Here is a 14,442-nt window from a genome sequence, read left to right as displayed (position 1 = left end):
GCATGCATATGATTAGGTAAAACACTCTGTATGCAAAGTTGTTTCTACACTATAATTAAAACTTCACATAAATTATGTGAACATTTGGATAACTATCATCAGGAAAAAAATTCAAATGAGTACAGATAATTATTGAAAGAGTGGGATTTGGGATGATTTTTCTTTCATTTGTTGATTTCCATTATGATACTCACAGTACTGTTGTAAACAACGTATACCTTTAGTTCCCCAGAAAATGTCTCTTAATCCTAAATTTGTTAGATCAATCAAAACAGTAATTAAAATATTCCGATTCTCCTTTCATTTTACTATCTCGCTCTGATCTGAAAAATATTTTCAAAGTAATAGAAAAGTCTTCCTCTTCTGTACACTTTAGCTGATGGCCAACCAAAACTAGTATCATGTTAAAACTGTGGGTTTCAGAATGAAACTTCTCCAAACTCCAACTTGTATATCTCAGTCAGTTATAGGTACATGTTAAATGATGCCAAATGAAATTATTATTCGATTGGGCCCAGCCTGCTCCTAAAACCACCCATCCGGGCCTCCTGTGATGCCTCTCCTACTAGGAGGGAGGGTTGCATCACATGGAGGAGTAATAAGAGGCTTAGAGGACTTCCCGTCGTGGCTCAGCGGTTCAATCCCTGGCCTTGCTCAGTGAGTTAAGGATCCAGTGTTGCCATGGGCTGTGGTGTGGGTCAAAGATGCAACTCAGATCCTACATTGCTGTGTCTCTGGTGCAGGCTGGCGGCTATAGCTCCGACTGGATCCCTAGCCTGGGGACCTCCATATGCCATGGGTGTAGCCCTAAAAAGACCAAAAAAAAAAAAAAAGAGAGAGAGAGAGAGAGGTTTGGAGAACATCAGGATTGGGTACAGATAGAATGAAACTGCTGATCGCTATTGGTGAAAATGAATTATATAGTTTTAATGTTGAAGAAAATATATCCAAAATGTAATCATGGAATGTTCTTAGTATCCAACATATAGGTATGTTTAGGATGGATTCAAGTGCTGTGAAAGTTTTAGCCTTGTATGACGAAAGGAAAAGAAATTTGGGTTCCAGTCAACAGGCTGGGAGACAAGCAAAATCCCCACAATGATGCTTTACATTACTGATCACATTCAGGACAAGGAACTTGCTTTTTAGATGCCCTGGACTACATGAAACAAGATTCACAAAAAATGAAAAATCAGAATGTCATCAGACTTCTCCGTAGCAACACTGGTAGTCAAAAGATGCTGAAACAATCCTGTCAAGGATCCTTAGACTTCAGGTTGAAGTTCAGATGCAGTAAGCATACCCCACCCTCTCTCTTCCACTGATTACACTCAAGTTCCCTGGACTGAACATATAAAGCAACTATCAGACCACTCTGAAAATTAAATAAGAACAGGTGAACTAGAGAGGGAAATTGAAATATCCCTGATACAGTGAATTTTTAAATGGGACATATGTCTTACCACTGTGTCAATCACAGTGGAAATGCCAAACTATTTTTTAATTGAGGGGGTGAATTTTTACTAAAAATATGTATATTGGCTTTTCCATTTTACCTTGCTGGGAAGATAACCTTCAGAAGCTCCAATGAAGGGTGAATAATCAATTAAGTGATACCACTGATGAAATATAAGTGTACAATATTACGACAAATTCCGGTTTTCGTCAGATTAAATAAGTGAAAATATCATTGATAAATAAGGAACTGACTCTAAATAATATAGCCATGAACAAAAGCGAATCTTTCCCTCTTCCCTTTATTTCACTGTAAGAATGGAAAAGAATTAGAAGTTCCAGGAAAAAGTTAAGTAGGGATTGATTACAATCCTTTCCTTTTGCCAACAATATTACAGTATATATATTCCTCTAGAGATATTTCAATTGTGTAGCATGAAATGTGACCAAAGGAAAGGAAGTGTCATCAGTAAAGATGCATTTATAATTATAATTATCATGCAGCGTCATGGAAGTGATTAAGATATGATGTAAAATGCCCAGTATAAAACTGTGTCCACACTGTGGTCACAGCCATGCAAAAATTATGGTTGCCTTTATATAATAGGCTGAGAAAGAATACAGGGAAATGAAAAGGAAAGAGCTGCTTTGTTATGGTAATAAGAACATTGTGGATGGTTATTTTCCCTTAATTTCTGGCATTCTTTTCATATCAAAAGTGTGTTTCACCCTCTGAAATGTAACCCATGCTTGCCTTTCTTACAATGAATTCTTAGAAAATTTAGATTATCAATCATGGATCGCATTTCTTGACATGACAATTTTAGATGAGGGGAGTAGGGCAGAAGCCTGCCAACTAAAGGAAGAATCCTGCTATGAACACTAGCTCATAAATAAATCAGCATTCCGACACTGTGTATTTTCACCTGAGGAGCCTTTAGTCTAATAACAATTCACGGTAAAGCTGCAACACTGCACCATTCTGCATCAGTGCTTCTCAAATCTTAATGTGTTCATTAATCATCAGGAGGTCTTGTCAAAATGCAGATTCTGATTCAGCAGATGTAGGATGCAGCCTGAGATTATGCATAACAAGGTTTTAGGTGATGCTGATGCTGCTGGTCTACAGACCACCTTCAGAGAAGCAATGTTCTGTACCATACAAAACATGTGTTTTTTTCTTGTTTCTAAGCAATCCTAGAATGTCTACCCTGGACAGATGGAGGCATAGGAACAGGAAGTACCTATCCTGAGTCAAATAAATAGTGTCAGAGTCAGGGTTGGCATCATGGCTCAAATTTCCAGACTTTGACTCCCACATCCACCACTCCTTCACCCCTATCTCTTACAAGTGATGTAAAAAGAAGACAAAAAGAATGGCTTACCCTTCACATTTTGCTGATACTGGCTCCAAAATAGACTCATTAGCTGGGATGGTCCTGGAGTGAACAGGAAACAGTCCTCTAATAACAAGCAAATGGTTTTTAGCATCTACATAACCATTCAAATCAAATTTGCCCAGCAGCTGACAGGTCTGTTCTTCCTCTTCTCTGCCTTCAATGACCAATTCGGCCTGTAAAAAAGCAAGCAATCCTAGAACCAAGCATTTTTTCTGCTAGCCATTTTAATACAATGAGTTTGGGGGCAATGAGCAGTGTTAAAATTTTAATGAGATAGATCAATAGAGCGTTCCAGTGAGTATGTGCGCATCCCACCCCAGGGGACTCAATTTGCCACTGCTTACTACCTAATTGTCATGCCTCAATCAATCACAAAGCCTAACATTCGCCTATAGTTTATGGATCTGCACTAGGAGCGGAATAATCCTTTTGAAAAAGGCCTCATAAAAAAAAAATCTCTTTTATGCTTAGCAATAATATATAATGACATAATAGTGAGTTTTGAGTTTAAAACAGTCTTTCACTTTGTAGAAATTGTCCCTTTCTTGTTCATCAGCCTCATTCCTTCTCACTTCAGCCAGTCTTATGGGAGCTGCTCTTGCCCCAAACGTGAGGGAGGCCATTCCACTTCATCATGAAGTGTAAAAACAGGTGACATCAGGACAAGCTCTTTCCTTGTGGTAGAGAAAACGCTGAATGCGGAGTTTCCGTAGTGGCTCAGTGGTTAGCGAACCCAACTAGCATCCGTGAGGACGTGGGTTTGATCCCAGGCCTAGCTCAGTGGGTTAAGGATCCAGCGTTGCCTTGCACTGTGGTGTAGGTCGCAGATGCAGCTTGGATCTGGCATTGCTGTGGCTCTGGCATAGACCAGCAGCTACAGTTCTGATTGGACCCCTAGCCTGGGAACCACCCCAAAAGTCAAAAAGCCAAAAAAAAAAAAAAAGGAAAAGGAAAAGAAAAAGTTGAATGGAAAACCATGGGGATTTGGACTAGAAGGCATCATTTTGAATCTGTGTTCTGCCACTTGGAACTAGTGGGATGGTGGGAAAGTTAATTTCTATGCCTCAAGTTCCTCATTAGTGTCTAGGATGATAATATGCCACCCTAGAAAAATCTTTGGAGAGCCCATAGAAGTTCAGAGAATATTTTCATTTACGTCCTTTTCTTTAATCTCCTCTTCAAGGTGAAGTGTTGCCCTCAGTTCACTCTGCTGACTTTGTCACTGGTTCAGGCACAAATCCCTGAGCATTTCAGGGTTCTTTCCTGGGAATCCCCTCCAATGCCTTCTTGCTTGGTCCCTCTCAGAGATTTCTTCACACTTCTTTCTCCAAGTCAGTTCAACATAGATGCCCAGTTCCTTCTTTGTCCTTTCTCAAACATCCCCCTGGAGTATAAATTTGTATTTTCAGAATGCAGTACAATAATATGTATCAAAAGCATGAAAATGTGTATGTCCTTTGATCATGTGGTTTTACTTCAAAGTATTTATCTCAAGGAAGTAATAGAAGTCCACATAAACATGATGTATAAGTTTTATTTAAAAATAGTAAAAAATTCAGGAGTTCCCACCATGGCTCAGTGATAACGAAACCAACTAGGATCAATGAGGACTTGGGTACAATTCCTGGCCTTAGCTCAGTGGGTTAAGGATCTGGTGTTCCCATGAGGTGCAGTGTAGGTCACAGATGCGGCTCAGATCTTGCATTGCTATGGTTGTGGTGTAGGGCGGCAGCTGTAGCTCTGATTCAACCCCTAGCCCAGGAACTTCCATGTGCTGCACATGTGGCCCTAAAAAGACAATAAATAAATAAATAGTAAAAATTCAGCAAACTAACTGTATACAATAGGGAATTTCTAAAATCAATTACAATCTACTCACATGACAGAAAACAAAGGAGCTATTTAAATGTTTTAGAAAAATATTCACAACAGAAAATCTCAATATGCTTAATGTAAAGATAACAAACTAGCATATACAATTGTACTCCAAATTTCTAAAATTTACCACTATAGCTCTCTTTCATACACATATTTCTATTAAAAGCACTAGAAGAAACAAATGCAAACTGAACTAAAATGAAAAAAGAGAAAGTTTCCATTGTGGCTCAGTGGTAATGAGCCTGACTAGTATCCATGAGGATATGGGTTTGATCCCTGGCCTCAGTCAGTGGGTAAAGGGTCTGGAATCTCTTGAGCTGTGGTATAGATTACAGACAGGCTCAGATCTGGCATTGCTGTGGCTGTGGCTGTGGTAGAGGCCAGCAGCTGTAGCTCTGATTAGACCCCTGGCCTGGGAACATCCATATGCAGCAGATGCAGCCATAAAAAGCAAAAAAAGAAAAAAGAAATAAAAATCCCTTTTCCCACTACTTTAACAAATCAATGATTTGTATGTTTCCATGTTCATTTCCAGCCTAGACTGACATTCGTGCAGTACTTTTAATTAATTCCTTTTTGGTGGGAGATTGTGAGTGATTTTAATTTTCTTCTTTATACGTTTCTATTTTCCCACATATTCTACAATATTCTACATTCCTTTTATAAACAAACAAACAAAAAAATGCTACTGTAGGAGTTACTGTTGTGGCTCAGTGGTAACAAACCCAACTATAGTCCATAAGGATGCAGGTTTCACCCTGGGCTCGCTCAATGGGTTAAGAATCTGGCATTGCCATGAGCTGCAGTGTAGGTAGCAGATGCAACTCAGATCTGGCATTGCTACAGCTCTGATTCAACACCTAGGCTGGGAACTTCCATATGCCTAGGGTACAGCCCTAAAAAGACCCCCCCCAAAAAAAATGCTACTGTAACAAAAATTCCTTGTTTTACAACTATACACAGGCCATTAAACTGCAATCCACTCAACAAACACACACACACACACACACACACACACACACACACACACAAATTTACCCCTCTAGTTTCATCATCATCAGTCAACCAGGTCCCACCAACCCTTCCACACAAAAGTTATGTTTCCTTTACCTTATCCCCATTGAAGTATTTCTAGTACACATTTGTGGGTTAAGTGTAAACCCTACCTGACCTTGAGGAACCCCAAAAGAGTCTCCCATTACCCCACGCCACAGTTCCCCATAACTGACTAGGCCTTCACAAGTGAGCCTGTGGATGGCACACCCCTGGTCCCTGACGGATATCTGTCTGTGGAATCTGACTAGTATTAGTTTTCTAAAATGTGCATGTCCACAGTTTCTACTCCAAGACTTTCAAAATGATACCAAATGACTTAAAGGAAAAGATGGATTCCCTGGAAAATCTCTTTCCAGATAGGCTCCAAAATCTGGCTTCATTAAACAAAACGGCATGCTGGGTGACAGACCACTCTTCACCAAAGCCTGAGAACCCCTCTCACAAGCTGTCAAGGTTGTGTCCAGGTCTTTCTCAGAACTATTTGGAAGCAAATCCTTGTTCATTTTCGCTCTCCCTTTATACCAGAAGGCAGCTGTTTCTAAGCAATTACCCCTCTTGTTGCCAAGGGCTACCTACCCTTGCACAAGGATATGTTTATTACCAAAGCTGTTTGTCTTAATGCTCTGGGCAAAAGCTGCACTAGGCACCATTAAAATCATTAAAACGGATTAAGTTATATTAATAATAAAAAACTAGTATTTTTATAGCATTTTATATTGTACAAATTGTTTTCACATGCATTTTTCTTCCTCTAGGTCAGGAATTCAAGACAGTGTTGATGAGGCTTCTGATTTGTGTGGCAGCATCTGGTATCCAATGTTTTTGTATTTCCCAGGATGATAGCATATTTTGCTGGGGCCACAAAGATTACATCTTCCAAATGTAGTAGAATCCATCGAAGATGAGGCAGAGAATAGGAAAAACAACATCTGTGCTCTTATATAGAAAAATTTTTATTAAATGCACAGTGATAGCCGCTCAACACCACACTTTGCCCTCATAACACCCTATGTGACTGGTTTTCTTTTGTTCTCTTTAAAACAAGTTCACATGGCTCATATGTGCTAACATGAAGATACCAAAGCCCGTGTCCTTTCTGAGGGCTTGTGGTAGAGAGAAAGGACACAGACCACGTCCAGGAGGCTGGGTCCTAGATCCACCTTCTTCACATGTCCAACCCTCTTTCTATCTCTTTTGGATTGTTGGTCCCTCAACAGGGACTCTGGACTAATCGGCTTTTTTCAGAATCTATGATCTTAAAGAATCAATAATGCTCTGATTTGGAGTGAGCCTTTCAAGGCTCAATTCAATGATAGCTCTTTTTTCTTTTTTTTTCCTTTTTTTTTTTTGTCTTTTTAAGGCCGCACCCACAGCACATGGAAGTTTCCAAGTCGAATAGGAGCTGCAGCTGCCAGCCTATACCACAGCCAAAGCAATGTGGGATCAGAGCCAAGTCTGCCACAGCTCAGAGCAATGCTGTTTCCTCAACCCGCTGAGCGGGGCCAGGGATTGAACCTGCATCCTCATGGATACTAGTCAGGTTCATTACTGCTGAGCCAGGATGGGAACTCCCAATAATAGCTTAGTAACATGCCATCAGAGGAAGCAATAGCAAGTTGTTTTGTTAATTATTGAGATGGTTTATTCAGTAATACTTTGAACCTAATTACTATTTCTATAGGATTCTGACTTCAAGAATCCCTGATCAAGACAAAACACATCAGAATGCTGACACAGATGGTTGCGGGTATTTGGTCCTGTGTGTCGCACCCAAACTCTTAGATCTGAGTCTGTGCACCATATGTTTTCAACCCCTCTCCCAGCCATGTTTGAGCCTTGCTGTTCTCCCAGGGCCCTGGCGAAGGTCCAGCTCCCTTCCAAGAACAATAACACATTCTGCCCAGACTTGTCTTCTGCCTTCAAGCAAAACACCTGAGTCCCTAAACTTTTGAGAACCATCTTAAGAGCAAAGACTAAAACAGTATTTAACGGCTGTTTACACAGTTTCCAGGAAAAGTTCAAACTCTGTATCAACTAACCCCAGCATGATCTGACTGCTTGGACTCACAGTGGATTTCAGCCTCATGGTCAGGCTCAGTTTGTTAGTTACTACTTGGCTTTATATTCCTCTCTTTCCCTTTATAATCATTTAGAATCCTTAATAATACTCATGTTATAGCATCAGATGAAGAGATACACTAATCTACTCTTTCTTATTTCTCATGCTGAGCTGTCCTTCTAAACAGTCAAAAAATGAACACAATATGTATTTATATGTATGTCAATTGCTGTTTTTACTCTACAATATACATAGTTTTTTTAAATGTATGTCTCTAACAGTTAAAAATTATTACCCGTATTGAGTTTTGTGATATTATGACATTATGACTTGCCTGAAAGAAGACAAAGAATAAACCAGTTTTCACAAGTGTACTGTTACATGAATGCAAGTTATTGGTGAGAGGCCTTGGGGTGCATAAGAAGCAGGTTTTTACCTTTTTTTTTTTTTAACACATCAGTACTGACCACTTGTTACAGAAGAATCTCCTGCATGTCCTGAGAAAGCCCTCAATTAAAACCAAGGGTAGAGATACTCAGATTCTGCAGGCATAAAAAATTTTAAATAGCTGCCTTGATGGTTTAAGAAAGGCATTGGTTACTATCTTTTCTGCTGCGTCTATTTTTAGGGAGACAATTTGACAGTCTGATTGATTATTCTTTGCCTCTAAATCAAACCCTCTAAGCAGCAAACACTTAACATATAGAAATGAAAGCATCCCTTCTTGGATGCAGCACCCTACATAGCTATAATGAGCTGTGATTATGACAAAAACGGTGAAGATGATAAGCAATTGACTAGGAAATTGAGCAGGGAAACCATTATCATCATCCATTTTTAATGAAATTTGGATGTGAATAAACGTCCATTTTTAACAAAATTTGAAATTGAAAAACTTGACTAGCTCTAACTCCCATTTGAAAAATTTAGTATGCCTTCCTGCCCTCCTCATTGGCCTCTTTCTAATCCATCTCCACACTGAAGGAAACTAATCATGTCAATCCTCAGGCTATTAAAAAAATTATAGCTTTATTGAGATATAATTTATATACCATAAAATTCACCTATGTAGAATGCAAAATTCAATAGTTTTTAGCCATAGTTACAGACCTAAGTAGCCATCATCACAATCTTAGAGCATTTCCATTATCCCAAAGGAAACCTCATTTCCCAATCTTCCCTTACCCTAAGCCCTAGGCAACCACTTAATCTACTTTCTGTCTCTGTAGATTTGCCTATTCTGAACATTCCATTTATATGGAATCATAAAATATGTGATCTTTTGTGTCTGGCTTCTTTCACAAAGCATACTGTTGGGAGGTTTATTCCTGTCGTAGTACGTATTAGATTTCATTTTTAAAAATCTCATTAAGGTTTAACTTACACATCATAAAATTCACTCATTTACAATTCAGTGGGTTTTAGCATCCTTACAGAGTTGTGCAACTATCACCACAATCTAATTTTAGGACATTTTCATCCCCCCAAAAAAGAAACCCCTACCCATGAGCAGTCACTCCCCCCCCAACATCACCCCATCCCTGGACAACCACTAATCTACTTTTCTGATGCTAAAGATATCCCTATTCTGGACACTTATATAAACAGAATCATATACTATGTGACTGACTGCTTTCAGTTAGCATGTTTTCAAGGTTCATCCATGTTTTTGCATATATGAGTACTCTTTCCTTATTGTTTACTTTTTATTGCCGAATAAAATTTCACTGGATGGATAGACCTATTTTTCCATACATCAGCTGAAATTTGGGTTATTTCCATTCTTTGGCTATTATGAGCAGTATTGCTATGAATATTCTCGTATAAGTCTTTGTATGGACATATGTTTTTCATTCTCTTAGGTAGATATGTAGAAGTGGAAGTGCTGATATGTTAACTATATACTAACATTTTGACAAAGTGCCAAACTTTTCTAAAGGGATTGATCATTTTACATCCCCACTAGTAATGTATAATAGTTCTATTATCTCTACATCCTTGACACTACTTGTTATTATCAGTCCTTTTTTTATTATAGCCATTCCAGTGGAAATAAAGTGATATCTCATTATGTTTTTGATTTGCATGTTGTCAATAGCTAATGTCTCAAAGAAAGCTATGTATTTTTCTAATTTTCAGTTTTTTCCCTAGTATTTTTCCCAGACTATTCAACCACCTTATATGGTTTACACAGCCTGTTGTTGGCTGAATGATTGCCCCTCCAAGATGTGCATGTCTTAATCCCTAGAACCTGGAAATAAGTTACATTATATTAAAAAAGGGACTTTGCAGATGTGATTAAGTTAAGGATATTAAGATGGGGAGATTATCCTGCATTATCCAGGTAGGCCTAACATGTCCTCATAGGGAGAAAATAGGGGTAGATAGATGCTGAAGAGAAGGCAATGTGTCAAAAGGAGAGATTGGAATGTTGGCAGGCTCTAGAATGTGGTAAAAGCAAGGAAATAGATTCTCCGTTCAGCCTCCAAAAGGAATCAGCCTTGCTGACATCTTGACCTTAGCCCAGTGAGACTGGTTTCAGATTTCCGATCTCCAAAACTATAGGAAAATAAATTTGTGTTGTTTTAAGCACAATGTGTGGCAATCTGTTACAATAGCAAAAGGCAACATATAGTAATGAGCTGAAAATAACCACATATCCAACAAAAGGGACTGGTTGTAAACAACCAGAATCAATAAGAGGGGTTAGTTGGAAACAACCTAAATGTCCACAGGATGGAACTGGTTATATAATTTCTGATAATTTTCAAAAGATTAGGTGTGATTTGATCCTTTAAAAAATCTATTAAAAGTGCTCCCTTCGGCAGCTCATATACTATATTGGAACAATACAGAGAAGATCAGCATGGCCCCTGCACAAGGATGACACGCAAATTTATGAAGCATTCTGTATTTTTTATATACACAATGGAATACTACTCAGCCATAAAAAAGAATGAAATAATGCCATTTGCAGCAACATGGATGGAATTAGACACTCTCATACTAAGTGAAGTAAGTCAGAAAAAGAAAGACAAATACCATATATCACTTATATCTGGATTCTAATATATGGCCCAAATGAACCTATCTACAGAAAAGAAACAAACTCATGGACTTAGAGAATAGACTTGTGGTTGCCAAGGGGGAGGGGGAAGGAGAGGGGTGGATTGGGAGTTTGGGGTTAGTAGATGTGAACTATTGCATTTGGAGTGGATAAGCAATGAGATCCTGCTGTATAGCACAGGGAACTATATTTAGTCACTTGTGATGGCAGGATAACGTGAGAAAAAGAGTGTGTGTGTGTGTGTGTGTGTGTGTGTGTGTGTGTGTGTGTGTGTGTGTTTGACTGGGGCAGTTTGCTATACAGCAGAAATTGACAGAACATTGTAAATCAACTATAATAGAAAAAATAAAAATCTTTTAAAAAGCAAATAATTAAAATAAAAATCTCTAGAAGGCTATCTATCAAGTTATTAAAGTATATAGGATAACAGGTATTACTTGTTTTGTATTGTTGTTACTATTTTGTTTTGGAGGTTTTTGGTGTGTTGTTTTGTTTTGTTTTTGGTGTCCCTCGGTGGACACAAACAGATAGTAGGTGTTCATTATGCAAATTTTTTAATCTACAATGAGCATAAGGCTACATTATTTCTGTAATAATAGAGAGAAAGGCAAAAAAAATAAACTTAAGGATTAAAGAAACAAAATAAAAGGAAGAATTTGAAATTTTAAGACCTTGATTGGACTGGATTTTTTTTTAATTTATGAGTCCAGCTTTTGCTTTATTATTTGTTCACCATTGTTTTTGAGAACTTTTCCATTTGTAAATTGGTTGAAAATGAGTACTTCTAACCTCCAGTTCATACTTTTTATAGCTTTTGTATGTACTAGACACAGCACATTAGTACCTCTGGTACAGAAACAGATATTTATGTGCCATAAGATACAGTGCCTACCTAGAAGTGATTATTTAGATGGTGAGAATCAACAAAACTAAATAAAATTATTTTTTTTTCTTTCGTCTTTTTAGGTCCGCACCCGCGGCATATGGAGGTTCCCAGGTTAGGGGTCCAAATGGAGCTGTGGCTGCTGGCCTACACCAGAGCCACCGCAATGCCAGATCCAAGCCGCGTCTGCGTTTTACACCACAGCTCAGGGCAACGCCAGATCCTTAACCCACCGAGCAAGGCCAGGGATCAAACCCTCAACTTCATGATTCCTAGTTGGATTCGTTTCTGCTGCGCCACCACAGGAACTCCCATAAATAAAATAATTTTAAAACAAAGTAATATGTAATAAAATGCTAAATTATACAATTTGGATTTTAGGAGAATAAGGTAGTCTATGATAAAACCATATACACCATATATCTAAGCTTTACATGTGCTTAGATTATTCATCTACATCAAGATCCTCCAACAATTAGTTCAAAATATACTAATAACAACAGTAAAAGCAGTGGTAATAAGGTTAATGATAATAATAATAGTTTTATGTTCCACATATATTTGTCTTATTGTTCACCAACCCTTGCAAAAACTATATGCAATAAATACTGTTTTACTATTATTTCCAGTTTGTACATGACCTGGAGCTCAGAAAAATTAAGCAATATTCTCAAGGTCAAAAAGGTCCTTGGTGGTGTTGATGAATTTTCTACTCAGCGACCTGCCCAGGGAGGTACACATATCCCAGCTGCATATCTGTCTTTTAGAACAAAGAGTGAGAGGCATTACCAGTAACTCCCCCACTCCATTGAGGATTTCCAGTGAGGATGAAAATATGACCAGATATTACTGATACCTGATCAAGGCTCAAGAAATTTCTTGTGCCTAAGGGGTCATGTCGATCAGTTTGTTTTTAAATGGGTTACTTCTCAACTTGGCAGAACTTACTTCATATGACATACATAAATATGATACAGCAGAATCAGAATTTATAATGATTCAAATGTGCACTAAATATAAATTTTCCACAACTGTTCTCAGCTTGCTCCAGCTTGCTCTGGCTCCATTTCCGCTGATGGTCATTGGGGTAGAGTTGGGATAATGTTGGAGAGGAACACATGATTCTGCCAAATAAAGGTAAGAGCATCCTTTCCATTTTTAATGCTCTCTTAAGATGTATTTCAGATTTAGACTCTGGGTGGTTTCTTTCCTCTGAAGGAGTTTTCCTGACCAATTCTTCTTCCCTCTAGTTCACGACAAGGTGGGGAAGAGTCTCTGGTCCATACACCATCTCCTGGGTCTTTGTAGGCCTCACCCCATTTGGGCATTGCTGTGGCAATCATATTGGTACCCACTGGCAAGGCTGTAGACCTCTAGCCATGACTCCATTCACAAGGCCCTGCACTCTGTGACCTCCTTTCCATGACTCCAGGCTTCTTCTAGTCTATCAGTCCTCTCAGTTTCCATATTCCTCTCCACTTCACAGTCTGCAAGTACTTGTACTCACCAGTATACAGGCCACATGGAATAGGGCTCTATTTTAGGTCCATCCATGGACATACCTCTCTCTGACATTCACTTCTGAGTTGGACCCACGCAACAATGCCACACTGAACAAAGTGCCATCACAAACCCAGGGCTTCCCTCCACAGCTTACAGTCTCCCCGGACTGAATACCCTTAGACAACCCCAAACCTGTCTAGATGTTTAACCACACCTGCCACATGTTCAGTGAACAGGAAGAACCAAGAAACTCTTAACTGACCCTCCTCTTTTTCAGCCACTTCCATCTCCGAGTACCAGAAGAACTTTCTACTTTCTTTCTCTTCTGGAAACAACTCCCTATAGGACAGCCTCTTTCTTACCAATCCCACGAGCTTCTTCTTTTACAGATGGATATTTGTTTCCTTCTTGGTGTGAAAAAGCCTCATGATCTGGCCCTCATGGTGGAAGGATGACATGGAAAAACATTTTTTTTTTAATTATCAAGAGGCAAGTACATTAGAAATTATTTCAAAGATACCCATTTCTTATCCTTTCTCTCTCATTTGACCCAGGAAACTGCTCCGAGAGCTCATCCTTGAAGAAACCTTCACTTAACGGTCTACTGTGGACGGAACTGTGTCCCCCCCCAAACTCATATGTTGAAGCCCTTAACCCCAATGTCATGATATTTGCAGATGGGACCTTTATGAGATAATTAGGGATAGATGAGGTCATGAGAGTGGGGCCTTCATGATGGGATTAGTGCCTTTTAAAGAAGAGACACCAGAGAACTTGCTCTCCCTCCTTCTCCTCATGAGTACACAGTGAGAAGAGGGGCCTCACCACACTAGTCCCCTCATCTTGGAATTCTAGCTTCCAGATCTGTGAGGAAATACATGTCTGCTGTTTAAGCAAAAAATATACAATGTAATATATATACACACACACATATATATGTATATGTGTGTGTGTGTGTGTATATATATATATATACATATATATATATATATCCATTTCTTTACAATAGCAGTGGTTAAGTATAACACTCTATCTCCAGGATTAGAAAGCCTGGGCCTACCATTCGGCAACTGCATAACTTTGAGGAAGTGATTTAACTATTCTATATTTTGGTTTCCTCATATGTAAAAAAATAAAGATA

General features: G+C 38.7%; 1 long non-coding RNA gene across 2 annotated transcripts in view; it reads right to left on the bottom strand.

Moving 5' to 3' along the window:
• LOC110256324 overlaps positions 1-14,442 on the bottom strand; it is a 65,343-nt gene that overhangs the window by 33,171 nt on the left and 17,730 nt on the right. Inside the window, exons 2-3 of one of the 2 annotated variants that reach the window (XR_002337733.1) lie at positions 4,012-4,239; positions 2,841-3,028 (exon numbers count right to left, since the gene is read on the bottom strand). This is a non-coding gene — a long non-coding RNA (uncharacterized LOC110256324). Of the gene's footprint in view, positions 1-822; positions 3,029-4,011; positions 4,240-14,442 lie in introns of those variants that run through there. The other variant, XR_002337732.1, reaches the window with a different exon arrangement.

The sequence above is a fragment of the Sus scrofa genome, chromosome 13, assembly GCF_000003025.6.
Source record: "Sus scrofa isolate TJ Tabasco breed Duroc chromosome 13, Sscrofa11.1, whole genome shotgun sequence".
Lineage (NCBI taxonomy): Eukaryota > Metazoa > Chordata > Mammalia > Artiodactyla > Suidae > Sus > Sus scrofa.
Note: the sequence above shows the minus strand (reverse complement) of the source record. Positions and strands in the feature narration are given on the sequence as shown.